The sequence below is a fragment of the Protopterus annectens genome, chromosome 8.part1 (assembly GCF_019279795.1).
Source record: "Protopterus annectens isolate FY-2018-M chromosome 8.part1, PAN1.0, whole genome shotgun sequence".
In the NCBI taxonomy this organism is placed as follows: Eukaryota; Metazoa; Chordata; order Ceratodontiformes; family Protopteridae; genus Protopterus; species Protopterus annectens.
The window spans coordinates 148,045,412-148,067,630 of NC_056742.1; positions in this window are offsets into that span (position 1 = coordinate 148,045,412).

Consider the following 22,219-nt stretch of genomic DNA (forward strand, 5'->3'; position numbering starts at 1 on the left):
CCCTGTGCATCAGGCACATAATTTAATTTCCCTGCATTGATGATGAGAATGACAGGGATGTGGCACAGGTGTCATCACTTGCACAGGGTGTTGTGGTGGGGTGCAGGAGGCCTAGGCTGACCCAAAAGATTGACAGCATGTATGTGAGTCAAGAAGAGAAGCAGGCAAGATGGAACATGGAATTCTGCTGTGTGTGTTGGTAGGTGACCTGCATTTGACAGTGGAGAGTGTGTGTCTGCATGTACAAAGTCTAGCTCAGTGCTACGCCTACATGTGTGTATGTTGGACAGCTTTGAACCATGCATGGTAGAGATGAAAATTCACTTTCTCTGGGTCTGAACATGGGAACTGGCTCTGGCAGGAGTTGCAGTGGCATCTCCATGTCCAAGATCAGAAGCGGTGCTCGTACCTGACTGGGACTGCTATTTGCTAGCACCGTGTCCTTCCCGGGAATGCCCAGGACTATGAACCCATGGCTTGCCACGTCTTGGTACATAGTACACTCCCCTTTGTAGTGCTGGATGTACTGCTACTATGGGTGTGTGATTGTGCATGGGGACATGGACTCCCAGAAAATGAGGTTGCTGACCTTCATCCACAAGGCCGATGCTCAACTTCAACCACATGTTCCAACACAGACACTGTGCATTCCAAGACAGACACCGTCTCGGCCCACCTTCTGTCTACTGCATCAGTGAACTGATCCAGGGTGTCACCAATGTGGTGGAGGCTGTTGCAGATGTCAGACTGTGCTGAATCCATAACCCTGACCATACATCTGGAGTTTCTTTCAGAGTGTGCCTGTGCCTCCAGGATGGCCCAAAACATACGCCAAGTAAACCATGATTTGACAACTTCAACAGGTGGTGGAAGGACAGCAGGCCTCCTATAAACACCCACCTGTGTGGAACCTCCTCTCTGACTATGGTCAGTGTCTACACCCACAGGAGCCATAGTTGCCACAGTTTCCTGTTCAATGTCACCACCCTCTGACTTTCCAATATCTGTGGCATCTGGGGACTGGATATGTGTAGGCATACTGACTGTGTGTGGTGACAATGATGGCAGACCAGTGATGTCAACCTCTGGGACATATTCAGCCCCTGAATCCCCAACTATGCCTCACTGTGGCCACCATCATCATCAGAGTCTGAAGATACACTGACATCCGGTTGTGTAGGGGATAGAGACCAAACCCCTGGTCACCTGTAATAAGAGAAAAGAAAATGCAGTACATTAATACCTACACTATTATAATCTGCAGTACTATGTTGCAATAAATGCACAGCTCTAGACACTCTTGGCACTATTACAGACCTGTTTAAACTCCAACCTTATATAGTAGGACAATAGGACATTACTATTCCCACAAACAGCTGTAGTTACTTGAAAATAAAAGCTCTTTACACTGCAATCTCATCAGCAAAAATGATGTTCACTTTTGACATTTGTGAAGATTCCACAAAGTTGACACATATAGCAATCTGCAATGTCCTGACAATACTCTCCCATCTATCTGTGTGGTGACACCTGCAAGGCATACATATGGCTGTAACATGGGTACAGTCATAAAATATCCTTGCAGTTGGCAATAATGCGGACTGTACAGCACTCCATTCAGTAGGCCTGGGATAACACTTTAGGGAGCGCATTGCTGTAAACCTACATCTATAACAAAACAGTGTTGTGCTTACTAGGAGCAGGACCATGGTCTTGTCCAATACTTAATGGACCTGTGAAAAGTAGAGGGAGAGGTGATATCAGTACCACTGCATGTTGCACCACAACAAGGTAATATGTCCATATATCTCACATTTATAGTATCTACTATGTTAATTATTATACTGGTTAACATCTGAGCAGGAGAGTCAAACTGCAGTTAAACCCTTCCCTCCACAAAGAACACAGACCTGACACACACATAATAGTATGTATAGCCTGAAACACTGCATGCCACAGTATTGCAATGGTGATCAAACTAAGCTTACCTGTACACTCCTCTGCCATGGAAACTGTGGCACCCATATGCTCGATGTATGGTGTGATGGATGCCTAGAAGCTATTGTACCTGCCTAGATTCACCAGGAACTCCTCAGTGGCTGAGAGTGGTTGTTCTGCTGTAGACCCTCCATTGGTGATGCCACAATCCCTGACTCCATCTGCTGCTCTTCTGCATGCAGTATTGATCATGTCCATTGTGCAATGTCAATCCTACTCTGATGACCTGTAGCATTCACGTCACAGACAAGGTCAGCCCACAATGCTGCCTGCTGTTCCATTTTGCCTTCCTCTGAACAGTAGAAGTTCATGGTGTTGCTGGAGGCTTTCAAGCATAATCTCATTCTTTGCATCTGTGAAAGGTGCACGATGTCTTGGGTGCATGTGTCCTGAAAAACAACAGAATGGGAACACATGTCAGTATCACATACATGAAATTACACTATATAGAGATACACTGCTTGATCATACATGTCATATTCCACAGTGTGCAAACATACTGCGTGGATACAAATACGATACTAGCAATAGTCAGCTATTCCCGTCAATGCCATGACATACTGCTGTATGATCATACACCCAACACTGGAGGCTATTGTAGTGTGTTCCCTAGGGGCAACCCCCCCCTGATAATATGTCAAAACTACAGTGCCAAACAAACAGCAGTGTGATATTATAACCACTATAAAGGGACAGTCCCAAGAGACCAGTATGCCACATTGACAAAAAGCATTCCACCCTTGATGTATTGCACATCCTCTGTAGGTATAACAAATGTGGATGTCAATGACATGTCATTATCACAGTTCTAAGAAAAGCTTAATGGTCTAACCCCATTCCCTGTAAGTATAGTCATGCAACTGCATCTTGTTGTAAGCAAAAAGGTTACATACATGATGGAGTGAAAAACTCCTCTGCTATTTGGTGATATTTCAGTTTTTGTAAATGCATGTTCTGTGTGCAGAAAGTCTCATACAGAATGGTTCTCCATAGCCAGCATGTTTGTCTTTTGACATGCTTCTGATTAGTAGGTGAGTGCCTCTTAACCAATCTGTGGTTATGAAATGTTAAGTGCAGGCAACACAGCTGATTTGCACTATCATCAGCCAATGACATGCAACCACCGTACATGATATAAGGCCTCCATGTAGATTGCAAGCCATTTTTGATGTTGTGCTGGCCATTACTGGGGTGAAGAGACTATGCCATCACAGAGGGTAGGTCTGTAGAAGCTATTGTTAAATAGAGATGTGTGAGGTACAGGCTGCAGCTGCTGCTGCAGGTAATAGGCCTATACAGAGAGTGTGAACACTTGGAGGACAAGAAGCTGTAGGACTACCTGTGGCAGCTGTGGCAACCTTGTAGTAGCGGGAGAGCCAGAATGAGGATAGCCAGTCCACTCCAATTAAGGCATGCCTTTAAGGTAAGTATGTTAGGCAAATGTATTATTAACAGAGTACTAGGCAACATATTTATTGTGTCCTTGAGCAACATAGGAGAGAAATATAACATTATGTCCACCATTTGGGCAACTGTCAGGCCACACATTACAATCTGTTACTCATTTGGAACATGTATGCTGGCAGTCCTTGTTATAAGCAAGGGCTACAGATGTGTATGTTAGTTGTGCTCCTCTGCACTGTGAGTTTGAAAAGATTGTGTACTGCACTCTGATAGTAGTAGTAGGCCTCATTTGCACTACCTGAGTTAAAATTTCTGTGAATGCATATTAATGCATGATGTGACACTTTATGCGCTTATAGTTTTGCTATAGGGATATGTAAAGTGTCCTCCCATCTGCAGGCCTATGACTTCCACAGTGACATGCAGACATTTCATTTGTAATGCATTGTGTGGATAAAGAGTGCATGACTCAGTGATTAATTGTTGGCTTCAGAATAATGTTATTTAAATGCTACACACCACTGGACTTGAACCCATGACTGTGTGTGGCAAACTGTACTGCTTGCAAGGCATTTAACAGACTGAACTATTGAGTCACTGTTACAACAGGTTTATTTGCAAGCTATAAGTACACACATACAGGCTGTGACATACTATTTTTATTGACATCATTATGTGCATGGCTTTATATAGATGTATTTTTACACCAAGGTCCCTATTGTACATGTATTTTGCCAGTAATGCTTTAGCAGATGTACTGGTAAATGTTGCTGAAAAAAGGGGGCATGTACCTTCTATTAGAGACCTCACTTACATCCATTCTTGTGTGTTTGGCTTTCTAGTAGTGTGCTCTTGCATCAGACTCCATGCTACAATCCCAATTTTTCCATTTATCTTTAAGCAAGTTTGTGCAATGCAGTCAGATGTGCAGCTCCGCTGAAATACACTTAATGACTGTAACCTACAGTTACTATGTTTTGCTTAAACCACCTGTTTTAATTAACAGCTGTATGGCATGGCAGGTTAATGCAGCACCCTACAAGTGTGATAATCAGGAGTTCGAAGTAAGGGAGAGGGGTTTATTTTGTACACCTTTTTTATTTAAAACACATATATCAATATAGCTCCATTTAGCTGAGCTTAGCGAAGCTGTGCGACTTGGCGTATTACACAGTTTCATGCTAAAAATATATAAGGGGAGATAGGAAAGTGATGATATGGGGTGCAACCAGCAGTAAAACATAGTGAAAGGCAGATAGGTATGTGCAGGAAGGGAGTAGGAAAAAAAACATAGCTATCATTTTCTTGTACAGCAACAACGGAGCACCTTGACAGAATTTGTAGATGACTTTGGACTCTAACCTCCAGAGAGAGGGGTGAGGACAACATAATTGTATTGTTAAACCAATTGGACCAAATTATGTGTGTCCAGTGAGCATGTGTGTGAAATGGAGAGCTAGGTATGGGACAACATTTTTTGGGACAGACAGGTGCCCATTTTTTTTAAGGCGAGAGTGGAATGTTGGGGAGAGACTTAAGGTACTTGTGGGGGAGGTACATTGGGTAGGTGAGGAAGCTTTTGCTGACAGGCAAGATAGACAAGACAGCAAACAGGAGTGGTGTGTGCCACAAGAGAGGGGTAAACACCTTGGATGGGGAGGGTGTTTTAGAATCTCAGTCCAATGTGCCTCCACAAGGTAGCAGTGTGACTAACACCCCCACCCATGGAACTGTCAACACTGCTCCGTCTCTACTGCCTTGAGGGTGGCAGTGGTGGAGACTGGGCTCCTGAGTGAGCCTGCCCCACCAGTGTGGCCAGCATGCTTTGCATCAGACTCAGGCGTCATGCAAACCTGATGATCCTGTGCACCAAACTTGGCAGTTCTTCACGGGTGACAACTCCCCCTCCACCACAGCTCCCAGAAGGGAGCCCATCCCCCTCCTGTGGGGTGGTACTACTCAATGCCACAGGTAGTTCAGGGACAACAGAGGGGGCATCACCAGGCTAGGCTCCTGATGTGCTGGGAACCTGTGCCACGGCCAGAGGAGGCAAGGTAAGTGGATCAAGAGGAACCAGATGACCTTGATGTGCTGTAGTAAAGTAGTTATCACAATAAGTTAAAGTTAGTATTGACCAAATCAATGTTAGTATTAACAGAATGTAACATAATATGTATTAATCTAAATACATATTAAGGTATATTATGTGTAACACAACATTAAGTAACATAACAGTAAATATGTTAAAAGCAAACCAGTATGAATTAAACCATAAGGCTAGTAAAACAGTTATTGTAACAAAATATGTTAATATTACATTATAATAATAAATGATAATAAATTAAAGAAGATAAGGGATACCACTAGTTAATTCACAGGTAATATTACTACACAGAGTACTACTACAAACGTCTACAGGCGTGCACTGTCATTTGTGAGTACAGTGACTACAATTCTTCCATAGCTGATGTAACCCATACATACCTCTTAAGCTGTAAGCATAGGACAGTGTGGGCCAAGCAGTAACAAATGCAGGTACACAACTACACAGAACAGTTTCACATAATGCAGACTTGCATAACTACCAAGGTGTTATGTAAATGGATTTGAAAATATATAGCATTCCATGTAATCATTTATGTGGTAATCATGGAACAGACAGATTAGGCAGTTGTAATTACATTATGAAAAATCATGACAGTTGAGAGGCATGTTTGTGTACATTAAGTAAATTAGACAGCCATCATACCTTAGTTGGCAGGCATAGGAGTAAAATCCAATAGCTGTGACTGGAGGCAACATCTGCAAATAATGTAACAAGTAACTGCAGCAGCTTAGAACAGACATGCAATGACTACAGCCCTATTGTAAACATTAAGTCAGATTTATTTAGGAACCCACAAAGCTGCTTAACACTTTATTGGTATTGCTGATAATTCTCTGTGAACTCTACACACACTGTCTCCTTATAAAGCAGGCTACCTCAGCCAAATACCTTTTGTTCCTGGAGTGGAAGAAAATGTGAACATTATGTGACTGAAATTGGCCTGAAGACAACATTGAACCATACTATTACTTGAGAAAAACATTTTACAGGACATTCCTTTTGCATTGTAGAGCTATTACAGTTTTACATTTGTCTGCAGTACCAGTAGAACACACATGCAATGAATACAGCCATGCTGCAGATATTAAGACAGATTTATTTAGGAAACCAAAATGCTGCTTAACACTTTATTGGTATTGCTGATAATTCTCTTGTTTATTGCAATACAGTTGTTATTGTTCATTTATTGCACTACAGTTCTAATTGCCAATTTATTGCACCACATTTATAATTCTCGATTTATTGCACTACAGTTTTTTATTGTTTATTCTTTATTTCAGTACATTTTTTATTTATTACTTATTGCACTACAGGTAGCATAATATATCCATACTTACCACACTCATGGCGCAACCTGGCCAGATGCCAGCATGGGACTGAATATTGCAAGTCCTTTCAGCTGCAGCAGTTGGGAGAGAAGCACACCATTATGCATTCCAGTTTTGCACACATTCAGCTTGCAATTTGGTAAAACAGTGGAAAAAATACTTACATATTTGTGGGGCATGCCCAGCCCCAGCCCTAGCCCTAGCCTCTTGGACCCAGGTGTCCAGTATTCCCCTCTTTCTCCACTTCAGATCATCATAGTGATGATAACACTGCTCACCAAAATGGGCGATACCAGAAGCACTGGTAAGATCCCTGGCCAACTGATCCCAGGCATCAGTCTTACACTCTGAGCCCTGGTAACTGCTCTGTAGCAGTCTAGGTTCATAATTGCACATGACAAGCCCAACAAAAATCCTGGACTCCTGCACACCCCATCTCTGCCCCCAAAAGCATGCACACCCTCCAACACTGCTTGTCATATCAGCAGATAAGCAGACTCCAACAACTGGTGCAGAATTCCCACCTATTGGCCTAAATATAGGCTGTTTTCCTGCTCTTACACATCATTTATGGACATTAAAAAAAGCATTGAGGTGCTTAGCATCACACAAACCAGCTAAGCAAAGCAAAGCAGCACATAAACTTGCAGAACCATGGTTTTAGCAAAGCTTAGCAATGCGCAAACAGTATTAGCCACTAACCATGTTTAAACAATGCTTAGCACCATTCAGCTCTCTCAAATGTAAAAATACTGATATTAATTTAAATAACATTTTACATTGCATTCAACAAATTATATGTGTACTAGGGACTCGAACCCAGGACCTACGAAACTTTAGACTGTTACTCTACCCATTTAGCTACTTGGATAGTACATAAAGTAGTACACCTTAACATACACTACTAAGCAATCGTGTCACACTGCTCAAATGGACTTAAACAAGGATAAACAACAGCAGAAATAAATAATTAATTACATCCGGTTTCTATTTTTAGATGTCTGGCAGGTGTCTTCTGTCTATGTGTAAGCATGGCTTGGCATTGCTGAGTTCCATGCTGTGCAAACAGACATTAAAAAAAAAAACAGTTATCATAATTAATGACATCCAGTTTCTATTTTTAGATGTCTGGCAGGTGTCAGCTATCTATCTATAAGCACGGCTTGGCATTCCTGCGCACCTCACCATGCCGCTCCTCTCAAATGGCCATTAAAAAAAACATAGCACTTTATACATTTAATATACAAACTATTAATACACAGCACATTTCACCAGTAGCATGGAACATTACAAAGAGCCTCACCATGTACATAACATCTAACCAGCCTCTACATTTCTGCCTACATGGATTCAATAACTCTGTTATTATGCTCTCTCTTAGCAGTGCGCCATTATTAATATGCATTGTGCAATGCTGAGGGGGAACCATGGCAGTGTACATGGGTACATTCCATGTAGGCTCTATACGGAGCTTAATCAGGCATTTATTAAATCCTGGGCAAAGCCTTTTCTCAGCTCAGAGAAGCATATAAAATGGAAACAAAAAAGAAATGACTGCGGGTAAAACCAAGGTGCAAAAAAATAAGTAAAAATATAAACACAATGCACCAAGGTAACACACAATAACGTTTAATGAAAACAAAAAGTAAAAGACAGAGATGAGCGCTTTCGCAACAATATTTGCTTCATCAGACAAAGATCAAGTGAATAGTACTGTTTAAATAGGTACAAAAACAATTATCTCATCAATTAATGATGTCATACACCAAAAGTTATTTAAAGAGACAGTTACAACATGAGCATGGTAATGGTATGAATAAGATATAAAATGCTGAATACATACTGCATAAAATACATTTGCATATGCATAAAATGTAATATAATAAAGGTAACAATAAAAATAAAAATGAACAATAAAAATTGTCAATGTTTAAGGCGTCTAGCTTTCAAGAATGGAATCAAAGAGGTGGTACCATTGAGGCCTGGGTATCTTTCTGCATTAAGTTTCAGTATCCATTTCTGTTCATGGCTCTCTGTAACATTTTCGATATCTCTAATTCTCAGATTTCTATATATGTGTTGCAAGACAAAGAATTTGAAGGAATTAGAAGAGTCTGTGCACATAACATGATTAGCAAGTGCATTTGTTTGCTTATTATTCCTAATGTCACGGATATGTTCTAAAATTCTGTCTTTAAAAAGCCTATTAGTTTTGCCAACGTAGAAGGCAGGACATCGCTGGCAAAAACAAAAGTAAATGACGTCAGTAGTCTTGCATATAGAGTGGCTCTATTTCTTCATAAGGATGCAAAATACAAACTAAATGACCATCACTGCTCCCTCTTGAAATCTCTTCTACTTTTGGAACATTATATACAACCTCAGGGACTCTGACGCCAATCTACTAACCAGAGATGTAGCTTTATTATATAGTGCCCAGTGCTGTTTCTCAATCTGGTGCCTCCTCAACTCTAAGTTGAGAAGAAGAAGGTCCCATTCCATGAATAAATGCTCCTCAAGTCAATTCTTCTAGATGTATGGACTCTAAGTTGAGCAAAAAAAAGTCCATTCTCCAGTCTGGCACTATGCACCTCAAAAACAAGATGGATTCATTCTACAACTGTGAGTGGCTGCAATAACTTATAATACACACAAAGTAATGAAGTGCTTCAGTCTTGACCAGACCACAAAAGCAAAAGCAGAAAGCAATACTGGCATTCATGTCTGTACTGGAATTTGGAAATGTTGGTATATAAATAAATGCCAGTGCTCCACTACCAACTATCCTCTATCAGTTGCACTTCCTAATAACTTGTGGCAGGGGTGGCCACCCCTTCAACCTAACCTAGCTATGTCACAGCTACAAACCTGCCCATCTTATATACATGCTATCGCAAATAAATCTTCTTCTAAACTAGCAACATTAAACTAGAATAAAATATCTCCATTTGAAGGGCTCTCAAACTCTGTCCCATTTTATGAGCTCAGTCCCCTCATGGTGGGGCATGAAACAGTAACAGAAGTTGCAAAGACATAACTGTATGAATCTTAATTTTTAATTAGATTAATATTATACCTGTTAGCATATTTCTTAATACTAAGAAAAGTCAGCTTACCTTTAACATTCTTGCATTTACTGAGCTATTAATCTGTTTGCATTTTAAGCTGTGGAATATATGAAACTAGCTTATCTCTTACAATGCTTCTGCAGGTCCTGTGTTACCTTTTAATCCCAAGCATTTTACCAGCATCAGTGTGCCTAAAAAGAGGAACTTAATTGTCCTCAGGATTTAATAAAATCTGTGTAGGCATAGTGTAGAGCCTACAAGGAATGTATCCATGTACAAGGCCACAGTTCCCCCGGCAGTGCCCCATGCATATTAATGATGGCAAACTGCCAAGGGCGAGCTGAAGAACATGGATATTGCATCAGTGTAGGGAGAGGTGCAGCAGCTAACCATGGCTGCACATGAGTATGAGGCTCCCCTCCCTATAATGGTTCCTGCCACTGTAGTAATGTTGTGAAGTGTGTCAAATGTGTAATATGTAATTACAATGATGTATGTGTCCCCCGTTTTTTTTTAATATTTTTTAACTGCATATTTGCATGGCATGGCATGGAGCACAACAATGCCAAGCTGTGCTTACATGTAGACAGCTGACACCTGGTAGATATCAAAAAATAGAAACCAGATGTAATTAATTATCATAATTGCATTTTTTTGACATTTACATTTGCACGGCACGGAGCGCAGCAGAGCTGAGCAGAACTCCTACATACATGGCAGACACCTGCCAGACATCTAAAAATAGAAACCGGATGTAAACAATTATTAATTTAAAATTTTGTTTCTGCATGTTTACACTTGTTTGCTCAGTATGTCATGGTGCCCAGCAAAGCTTACATGTAGCTCAGTAGTATATATGGAGGTATAGCAGTTTTCATAATATGCAAGCAGTTACATGGGTAGAGGTACAGCTATATGTCTAGTAGGTCCTGGGTTTGAATCCATACCAGGCAGAACATGTCTGTAATTTGCTTAACTATCTTTTTAGAAGTTAATAATAAAATTGTAAAATATGGTGTGACACCCGTGCCTTGGCCCAGCAATCAAGAAGCCTCAATCCTCACCACTAACACCAGTGAGGGGCATCTCATACAGGGGGGAAGGATAACAAATACACACAGTACAGTGCAATTTCCCTTAAGAGCACACAGAGATCACAGTCAGTGCGGGGCTGGTTGCTCCCTTGCTTTCCAGGTCGCCAATAAGACTCCCCACTGGCACAGCTATAGGACCTAGATCTCAGCCTAGTGGGCAAGCTAAAACATCCAGCACCCTCTCTGTCCAACCAGTGCTTTGTATCCCTGCCCAAGTAGCTGACACACATACACACACACACACACACACACACACACACACACACACACACACACACACACACACACACACTTTGAGAAGAGTTTATACAACCATGCAGACACTCCTGGAGAAGGCTGGCACAGGTTCTCCAGCTGTACCCCTTTTCCCAGACTATACGGTAGTACCAGCTGCCACCACTCACTAATATTTATCAGCTACTCAAAGGCCCTTAAACGGGTATCCAATTATTACTGTGCAATATTATTATCCAAATGGTAGTATAGCCTGCTAAAGCTATGGAAGTGGCTTTGTACAATTTTACCAAAGGCATGCAAGTACTTTAAGGAGCGTAATTATCTCTACAAAAACAGCCACAGTTGAAAAGGTTTAAAAATATTTAATAACAAATAGTCAAAACACAAGACAATACTTTTTACTACACAGTGCTAATCAAGAGTTCAGAAATCACAGGCAAATACTTAAAATAATTCAGTAGTACAGTTCTGACATCACAGAAAAACACTTAGTCTAATCTTTCTAGTTTCTAGCTATTTCTAAGAGAAAACACAGGTCTAAGATAAACTTACATATAGAGCAAGACAGTGCTGATGAGTTGGATGGTCGAGACAAAAATGCTTAATGCTCTCTGATTCTCTCTGTTTTTAAAATCACTTCCCTGGGTTACATTACATCATTCTTCACACTTCCCTGGGTTCCCAGGCTAACAGAAACTACATTTATATTCTTCACCTCTGGGCAGAAACCAGAGCAATAAAGGACATTTATGCATGCAAATTCTGGCCATTAACTCTGTCCTTAAAACAATAGGCAGGATGCCCCACTCTAGACTCACTGGCACTGAGTCCTAACATCAAAGGGTCACAGCATGCTTTTCTTGGTCAGTAGAGTGCACTGTTGTTACACTTTTTTTACAGTTCCACATGCAACACTATTTTTACCATTTAAGACAAGCGTGTGGTTTACATTAATATTTACAGATGACAGAATTATCTCCAAAATTGTATCTGGCTAGGCTGGCAGCCTTCATCTATCTTCACCCAATCTTCACATATTTCCCCCTCCCTTGGAGAACTCAAGCTAGTTTTTCAAGTGACCCTTTCAAAATGCTGCTTGAGGGAGATAGGTCTATCTGAGTATACCTTACCCCATTCCCTGTTTTGAGAGCCATCTGCATTGGCATTGCTAATCCCACTGCGTTGCTGCATGGACTTATGATATGCTTGCAACCCCAGGCTACATCTTATCAACTTGGCATTTTGCTGGCTGGCTCTGTTTAACCAGGTTAGAGTGTTGTGAGCTGTCATAACAGTGAATTTCCTTCCATACAGATAAGGCTGACATTTCTGCATTATGGCTAGACATTCCTTTTCTACAGCTGCATAGCATTGATCCCTGTGTTGGAGCCTATGATTGAGATAAACCACTGGGTGCTCTTCCTCCTCTGAAGAAATCTGGTTAAGTACAGCCCCCACCCCATGGTTCAAAGCATCCACCTGCACAACACATTCTTTGCTGTAATCTGGACTGGCTAACACAGGGGGTCCTCCCAAAGCTTCTTTAAGCTTCTGGAATGCCTGCTCACATTCTGGTTTCCACACTACCTTATCTGGCCTGTAATTCCTTGTCAGGTCTGTTAGGGGAGCAGCTATGCTACTATAACTGGGGAAGGACTTTCTGTAGTACCCTGCTGTCAATAAAAATGCCCTCACCTGCTTTTTAGTAACAGGTGCAGGCCATGCCTGAATAACTTCCACTTTGGCAGGTTATGGCCTTATCTTACCACTCCCCACTCTATGTCCTAGGTAGTAGACCTCTGCCATACCCTCCTGACATTTGCTTGGCTTAATGGTCAACCCTGCCCTCTGTAGTCTGCCCAGCACCTCCCTGACATGTTGAAGGTGCTCTTGCCAGGAATGGCTGTAGATGGCAATATCATCCAAGTAAGCAAGGACAAACCCTCCTGCTTCTGCTAGGATATGATCTACCAACCTCTGGAAAGTTGGTGGGGCATTCTTCATCCAAAGGGCATCTTTCTGAACTCATACAAGCCAAAAGTAGTCACAAAGGCTGACTTCTTTCTAGCACTGGGAGTCAAGGGCACCTGCCTGTAACCCTTGCTAAGATCAATGGCTGTAAGATACATCCAGCTGCTCTAGGGCCTCATCTATCCTAGGCATGGGGTAAGCATCTGACTCTGTGTGACTATTTAATTTCCTGTAGTCCACACAGAACCTGGTGCTGCCATCCTTCTTTGGCACCAGCACCACTGGGGACGCCCAGGGACTGTTGGACTCTTGAATCACCCCTATTTTCAACATCTCCTGTACCTCCTCCCTCAGAGTCTGTTTGACTCTCTCAGGCACTCTATAAGGGGCCTACCTAATAGGCCTTTGGGGTCCTTATCCACCTGGTGCTACCCCAGGTGGGTGCACCTTGGTTTCCCAGTGAACATGTCCCCAAATTCCTGCAACACTGCTCATTTTTCTTGAACCTGGAAAGGAGATAGCTGCTGGGACATTGCTACCCCTTTCACTGAGGTGTCAGCTCGAGACTCACTGAGGAGATCAGTCACCAGGTCTCCCTCAGACTCCTCCTGCAATCCACTGCAAATGCTCTGCACATGGGCCTCCCTATCATGGTAAGGTTTCATGGTACAATTTCTGCCCCTGCCTTCTGCCTAGCAGTTCCACCATGTAGTTAACATCACTTACCTTTCTTACCACATTGTAGTGTCCCTCACAAGCTGCTTGCAGCTTGTTGTGTCTGACAGGAATGAGAACCATTACCTGTTGTTCATCAACATACTCTCTAGCCCGAGCATTCCTGTCATACCACACCTTTTTCTGTTGTTGGGCTTCTGCCAGGTTCTCCTGTGCCAAGCCCATGAGTTCCCTGAGCCTTGTCCTGAGGTATAAGATGTATGCCACAACAGACACCTTGTGAGACTCGCACTCACTTTTCCACTCATCTCAAATTAAATCTAGAGGCCCACTCATCCTACGCCCATTCAGCAACTCAAAGAGTGAAAAACCTGTGGATTCCTGGGGGAACCTCTCTGTAAGCACACAGATGGGGCAAATATTTGTCCCACTCCCTCTTAAACTGATCTGCAAATGCCCATAGCATGGATTTGATTATAGAGTTTAACCTCTCAACAAGACCATTAGTCTGGGGATGGTAGGGGGTGGTCTTCATGTGCTTCACCCCACAGGACTTCCACAGACAAGCCAGCAGGTCTGACATGAAATTGGCACCTCTATCAGTCAGGATTTCTTTTGGGAAACCTACCCTGCTGAAAATCTCTAACAAAGCATTTGTCACCTTCTCTGCCTCAATAGAGGACAACACCACTGCCTCAGGGTATCGTGTAGCATAATCCACTACCACTAGGATATACTTTTTCCCTGTGGAACTTGGGGTACTCAGAGGACCCACAATATCCATAGCTACCCTCTGAAATGGCTCCTCAATCACAGGCAAAGGCATCAAAGGAGCTCTCATCTTGTCTCCTGCTTTGTCTACCCTTTGGCACTGCCCACAGGTCCTGCAGTACCCTGTCCCATCTCTGGAAATTCCAGGCCATTAGAAGTTCTGCATAATACACCTCTTTGTATGTTTTATGCCCATATGACCTGCAAAGAGAATATCATGGGCTATGGCTAGAAGTGCCAGAGTGTAGGCTCTAGGCACTACCAACTGCTGTACTCTCTCACCTTCTAGCCCTCCCTCAGGGGTCTACTCTCTGTATAGAAACCCTTTGTCCTAGTATACAGATTCCCCCTTTCCTTGAGAAACAGGTGCCTCCCTAGCTACCTGACTCAGGCCTTGCATTGTGGGGTCTGAGAGCTGAGCCTGTCTCAACTCTCTCATTGTAACCCTTGCCAGCTCCCCTTCCACAGGAAGTCTGGCATCCTCTGACAGTGGTGCCTCAATGTTAGCCTGGGTACTACTACTCACCTCTACCTTTGCAGTCACTCTGTCCCAGGGAACATCAGTACCCACAAGCAGCTGTGGCTCACCTTCAGTCTCACTGCTACTGGGTAGTTCCCTCCCTGAAGTAACCACCTCATCAGTCCTGGCTGCAAGCATGCAGTCTGTCTGGGTTTCCCCAGGCTACCAGACCTACATGCTTGTCTCCTAGCCTGACTGCGTGCAACTGCACAAACACATTGTACTGCCTCATCCAAATCCTTCCCTATCAGGACATCTGCAGGATGGTAGTTTGATACCCTTGTTGTCTTAAGACAACCTACTATTGGCATTTTGTCTTTCCCACATACTGGCTCCCTCAGCTTTTGTTCCCCACCTTGCCTCCATGGACACCTGTATGCCACATAGCCCAACTGGTTGCATTCAAAACATTTAACTCTAGCTCCTGGATGTGTACCTAGACTAGTGGCTTCCTCTGCTACTGGCAGATTCCATTGGGGCAGTCTGGGCTGCCCACCATGGGTTCCTTTTGACCGATGAGCAGTACTGGAGGTCCCTTTCCTGTGCAGGGCTGCCCTGCTTGCCAGGTATAGTTTCCCTTCTTCCCCAACTCATCTGAAGTAGGACATTGTCTATCAGCTAACCAGATCCTCATGTCCTCAGGCAATGTGCTAAGGGCTTGTTCCCTCACCAAAAGGTCTGCCAGCCCTTCAAAAGTGGTGACCTGACATCCACTCACCCACCTATGGAAATAAGTACTCAGTTCAGCAACATATTCACACACACTTTCATCGTCCTTGCGTTTATGCTCACAAAACTTTTCCCTATACATTTCAGGTGTTAGGTTAAACAATTCTAATAAGTGATTTTTAACAGCAGTATAATCAAAACATGCAACAGCAGACATTTTTGACAAAACAGTTACAGCTTTACCATGGAGTAACGGGTCAGGAACTATACCCAGAGTCTTTTGTCAACAACATACTGTTTGCATACCCTCTCAAACATATCAATGAAACTATCAAAAGTATCCCCCCTCTTTAAAGTGTAGAAGAAATGTACTGATGTTTTGTGCTTCTGGGGGTCCAGTTACTCCCTTCCCCATTAACTCCATGACTCTGGCAAAGATTCAGCATTTCCCTCTCATGCTTCCTCTGCCGCTCCTTTTCCTCAGCTTCCAGGTGTAGCAGTTTCTCATTCACCACAGCCTGTGGACTCCTCAGTCTCTCAGCTGCTTCTATCTCTAAATGCCTGGCTTCCAACTCATCTCTTTAGCTCCAGATGGATTTTTAAGTCCTCTGCATGAAGGTTGAGCTGTCCATTCTCCGAGGGTATTATATCTCCACTGCCAGTCTGATTGTTCTCCTGGTTGCTGTTTTCTGATGCAGCTATAACCAAGGCTGCAATTAGATCTGCCTTAGTCAGGCTTCCATGCACCAGTCCCCTAGCCTGGCACATCTTCGCCAGCTGGCTCCTTGTCAGCTTTCCATACTCCTCTGCTGACATGCTGCCTGCTCACCCTGACTAACTAAACTAACAAAATAAATAAAACAATTATGATATGAACTCTGAGTATTCACTGCATGGCTGATTTAGAGCACAAAACACCTTTAGAGCTCACTGTACACAACCACAGGAATTCACTCTACCCACACCACTACAACCCAATTAGTATTTGCTAACCAATTAATATGTAGTGTGGATATCCCACCACTGCCAAACAATTAATATGTGACACCCGTGCCCTGGCCCAGCAATCAAGGAGCCTCAATCCTCACCACTAACACCAGTGAGGGGCATCTCATACAGGAGGAAAGGATAACAAATACACACAGTACAGTGCAATTTCTCTTAAGAGCACACAGAGATCACAGTCAGTCTGGGGCTGGACGCTCCCTTGCTCTCGAGGTCCCCAATAAGACTCCCACTGGCACAGCTATAGGGTCCAGATCTCAGCCTAGTGGGCAAGCTAAAACCTCCAGCATCCTTTCTGTCCAACCAGTGCTTCATGCCCCTGCCCAAGTAGCTGACACACACACACACACACACACACACAAACACACACACACACACACACACACACACACACACACACACACACACACACACACACACACACACACACACACACACACACACACACACACACACACACACACACTCCTGGGGAATGCTGGCACAGGTTCCCCAGCTGTGCCCCTTTTCCCAGACTATATGGTAATACCAGTTGCCACTATCCACTAATATTTATCAGCTACTCAAAGGCCCTTAAATGGGTGTTCAATTATTGCTGTGAAATATTATTATCCAATTGGTAGTATAGCCCAGGGCTAAAGCTATTGAAGTGGCTTTGTACAATTTTACTAAAGGCATGAAAGTACTCTAAACAGCTTAAATTATCTCTACAAAAACAGCCACAGTTGAAAGGGTTTAACAATATTTAATAACAAATAGTCAAAACACAAGACAATACTTTTTACTACACAGCGCTAGTCAAGGGTTCAGAGATCACAGAGAACTACTTAAAATAATTCAGTAGTACAGTTCTGACATCACAGAAAAACAAGTCTAATCTTTCTAGTTTCTAGCTACTTCTAAGAGAATACACAAGTCTAAGATAAACTTACATATAGAGCAAGACAGTGCTGATGAGTTGGATGGTCAAGACAAAAATGCTTAATGCTCTCTGATTGTCTCTGTTTTTAAAATCACATTCCTGGTTCACATTACATCATTCTTCACACTTCACTGGGTTACATTACATCATTATTCATACTTCCCTGGGTTCCCAGGATATCAGAAACTACATTTACATTTTTCACCTCTGGGCAGAAACCAGACAATAAAGGACATTTATGCATGCAAATTCTGGCCATTAACTTTGGCCTTAAAACAATAAGCAGGTTGCTCCACTCTAGAGTCACTGACTCCGAGTCCTAACATCAAAGGATCACAACATGCTTTACTTGGTCAGTAGAGTGCACCGTTGTTACATTTTTTTCCAGTTCCACATGTAACACTATTTTTACCATTTAAGACAACAAGCCTGTGGTTTACATTAATATTTACAGATGATAGAATTATCTCCAAAATTCAATCTGGCTAAGCTGGCAGCCTTCATCTGTCTTCATCCAATATTCACATATGACACTTCTGTCCTTTGGTGTGCTCTGCTTAGCTCTGCTCAATCATGCTAAGCACCACATAAACATGTTAATGGCTGCTAATGTTTGCTCAGTGCTACGCTTTGCTTAAAGCACATTTATGCGAATTCTCACACGGCACCTCTCTGCTTAGCCGCTTTGCATGCTGCTAAGTGAATCATCACTTTTTGAATGTTGCTCAATGACGTGTAAGTGTGGGAAAGCAGTCTATATTAAGGGCAATGGGGGAATTCTGCAGAATCCATTGGAGTTCAGTCAACTATCAGTTTTGCTGCTGGTATTGCAGAAGGTGTGCACTTTCAGGTTCAGTGGTGGGGCATTCAGGAGTCCAGGGTCATGGTTGGGCTCCTTGTAAAAAACTATAAAGATAGGCTGCTGCAGGGCATTTTCTAGGGCTCTGAGTGTAAGCCAGAGACCTGGGACTGGTTGGCTGGAGAACTCAACAGTGTTACTGGTATCCCTTGCACAGGTGAGTAGTGTTGTCACCACAATGATGACCTGAAAAGGCAAAAGAGGGGAACCTTGGACACCTGGGTCCAAGAAGCAGGGGCAGGGAATGTCCCACAAATGAGCAAGTAATTATTCTTCTGTTTTACCAATATGTAATCTGAATGTCTGCAAAACTGGTATGCATAATGGTGTGCTTCTCTCCCAACAGCTGTAGCTGAGAGGGCTTGTAATGTTGAGTCCCATGCCAGCTGCCTGGCCAGGTTGCACCATGACGGTGGTGAGTATGGATGTATTATGCCAACTACAGTGCAATAAGCAAGAAAGAGTAAAGTATTAACTGCAATAAAGTACATACAATAAGGTCTGCAGTGCAATAAATGTGGAATTAGAGCTGTAGTATAATAAATGTGGAATTAGAGTTGTAGTGCAATAAATGAATAACAACTGTAGTTCAATAAAAACAAGAAACAATATCAATAACAGCAAGGAAAATGCTGCACATCAGAATTGTCTTGTTATAACCATTGCAGTAGAGCTGTATGCACTGAGTCTGTAAAGTAAGGTTGCTGCAGTCATGAAACCGGTCACAAGTGGCGTCCCACAAGGGGCATCCCACAAGGTTCTGTCCTGGGACCTCTCTTGTTCGGTATTTACTTTTCTGAGGTACAGGCCAACGTGGGAGGACTATGGCTCACCAAGTTCGCAGATGACTGCAAACTGGGCACCATAATAGACTCTCCAGCTGACACAAACATCCTACAAAAAGGTCTCGCAGAGATGGATAACTGGTGCCAGAGCCATGGTCTAAAGCTAAATGCCAAAAAGTGTATAATCATACCCTTTGGCAAAAACAATGTGCCCACAAATTACCACATAGGTGGTAACCCATTAAGTACAGAGAAAGTAATTAGGGATCTGGGGACCCAAGTTGATAGCAATCTCTCCTTTGACAACCACATTGCCAAAGTGGTTAGAAAGACCTTCTACATAGCCCACCTTATCATGAAAGGATTCACATCTAGATCAAGAGAGGTAATCGTGCCCCTTTATTCATCCCTCATCAGACCCATCACAGAATACAATGCCCCCTTTGGGATGTACCTTACCCGACACCTGCAGCAATTAGAAAGACCCCAAATGTACCTCACCAGGAGGATCAAGGGACTCAAACAGATGCCATATGCTGCTCGGTTAAAAAAACTCCAGCTCTACTCAGTTGCATACTTCGAGGTGATCTATGCCTGACATATAAATCTATGTCCAACAAAGAATTAATGGACATGCTCCACCGCAGTAAATCTAAATCCCTTAGAGCCACGCGGTCGAGGGACTTGAACCTCAGCACAGAAATAAATAGAACATGCTGGAGGGACAGATTCATAACCCAGAGGCTCCCTTCGCTCTGGAATAGAATTCCAATTCATGTTAGGCAGAGCACCTCACTGACTCTCTTCAAGAAGAATCTTGATGAGTGGATGGGGGATCGTAGGTTTGTCCCGGGGATTACTTCCGTGTCACTATTAGACAGAGGCACAGTAAACTAAACTTTAAAAAGGACACATTATACTCAAATCAAGGGGTGGCGTAAGCCAAACACAATCTGGCTAGGCTTATAAATGCCCCAGGGCAGATAGCCTAGTATGAACCTATGAACCTATAACACTGTAATAGCTGTAGAATGCAAATCTAATAGCTGAAAACTGTATTGCTTAACTCATAGTACTGTTCAAGGCTGTCTTTAGGCCAGTACTGCTCATATAATGCTATGTCTTCCATAGGCTTCAGATAATAAAGGTATATGGGTGAGGTAGCCCACTCCACAGCCAGATATTGTGTGTGGATTTCACATATATTTCAAATCAATAACAATAAAATGTGTTCAGCAGTACTGCTGAAAGTGAAATAAAGCTGTAGTAATATATGCAGTATGGTTTTATACCATGCACGTGTGTTCTATTGTCACTGCAGTCTAGTATAACACTGTAGCAGTAGTAGAATGCTAGATGAATGTCCTGTAACTTGTATTGCACAATTCATAGTATGTTTCCAGGTGATCTCCAGGCAAGTATGAGTCACCTAGTAGTCAGCAGTGACTCAGTAGCTCAGTCTGTTAAATTCCATGTGCACAGTGCATTTTGCCAGACACAGCACTGGGTTTGAATCCAGTGCTATGTTGCACTACATTTTCAGTATCAGTCACATAATGCTCACAATTTCTCTCTCCCCATGAACACAAAAATGTTATGGGTGAGTTAGCCCATATTATGTGTAGCTATTGTGTTTAGATCTCACAGAATGTTACATTCAATAGCAAGAATATGTTTATAAACCTGTTGAGTCAGAAATAAAACTGCGTAATCCCAGTATGGCTGTATCTCTTGCATATCTGCACTATACTGCTGCAGTCAATTATTAAATTATTTGCAGATGTCCCCTGCAGTCATAGCTAGTGGGTTCTACTCCCAGGCCTGCCAACTAAGCCATGACTGCTCTCTAGTTTAATTAACGTACACAAACATGCCTCTCAAGTGTCACGATTTCTCGTAATGTAATTAAAACTGACTACTCCATCTGTCACACGAGTACCAGAGAAATTACTACTTGGAATGCAATGTATTACCAAATTCATTTACAGAACAACCTGGTAGTTATATAAGTCCACATTATGTGAAACCATTCTGAGTAGTTCTGTACCTGCATTTGTTAGTGCTAGGCCCTTATTGTTCCACACTGTCAGCTTGAGAAGTATTTTATTGCTATAACAGCTGTAGGAGAATCATAGTCATTGTAATCACAACTGTCAGTACACACCTGTAGAAGTATATGACCAATATTGTCAGGGATATCATCTGCAGTGTCACTAATGGAATGTTTTTCTCTCTCCCCAACCCTTATCCTAATTTATTCATTTTTGTAATGTATTATGATTTAATATTAACATAATTTGTTTAACTATACTTTGGAAAATGCGTGTGATTATTGTTATGTTTTATTATGATTCAATATTAACATATTTTGTTAAACTGTTTTGTTGGCCTTATGGTTTACTTCACATTGCATGCTGTTAGCATACAGACTGTTAAATTACATAATGTTGTCTTGCACATAATATGCATTAATATGTATTTGGATTAATAAATATGATGTTCCATTCTGTTAATACTAACAATGGTTTGGCTGTTATTAACCATACTTATTGCTTTACCTCATTTACCACAGCATATCAAGATAGGCCAGTTCTGGCTGATCTCCCTACCTTACCTCAACCAGCCATGGCGCTGGGTCCCAGCATGTCTGGGACCCAAACCAGTGGTGCTCCCTCTGCTACCCCTGCACTACCTGCTGTGTCAGGTAGGACCTCCCCTGTGGTGGGGCCCAGTCCCCCTCTGGGAGTGGTGGCAGAGGGGGAGTAGTCACTCAGGATGAGCTACCAGTCCTGATGCGCAGGATAGT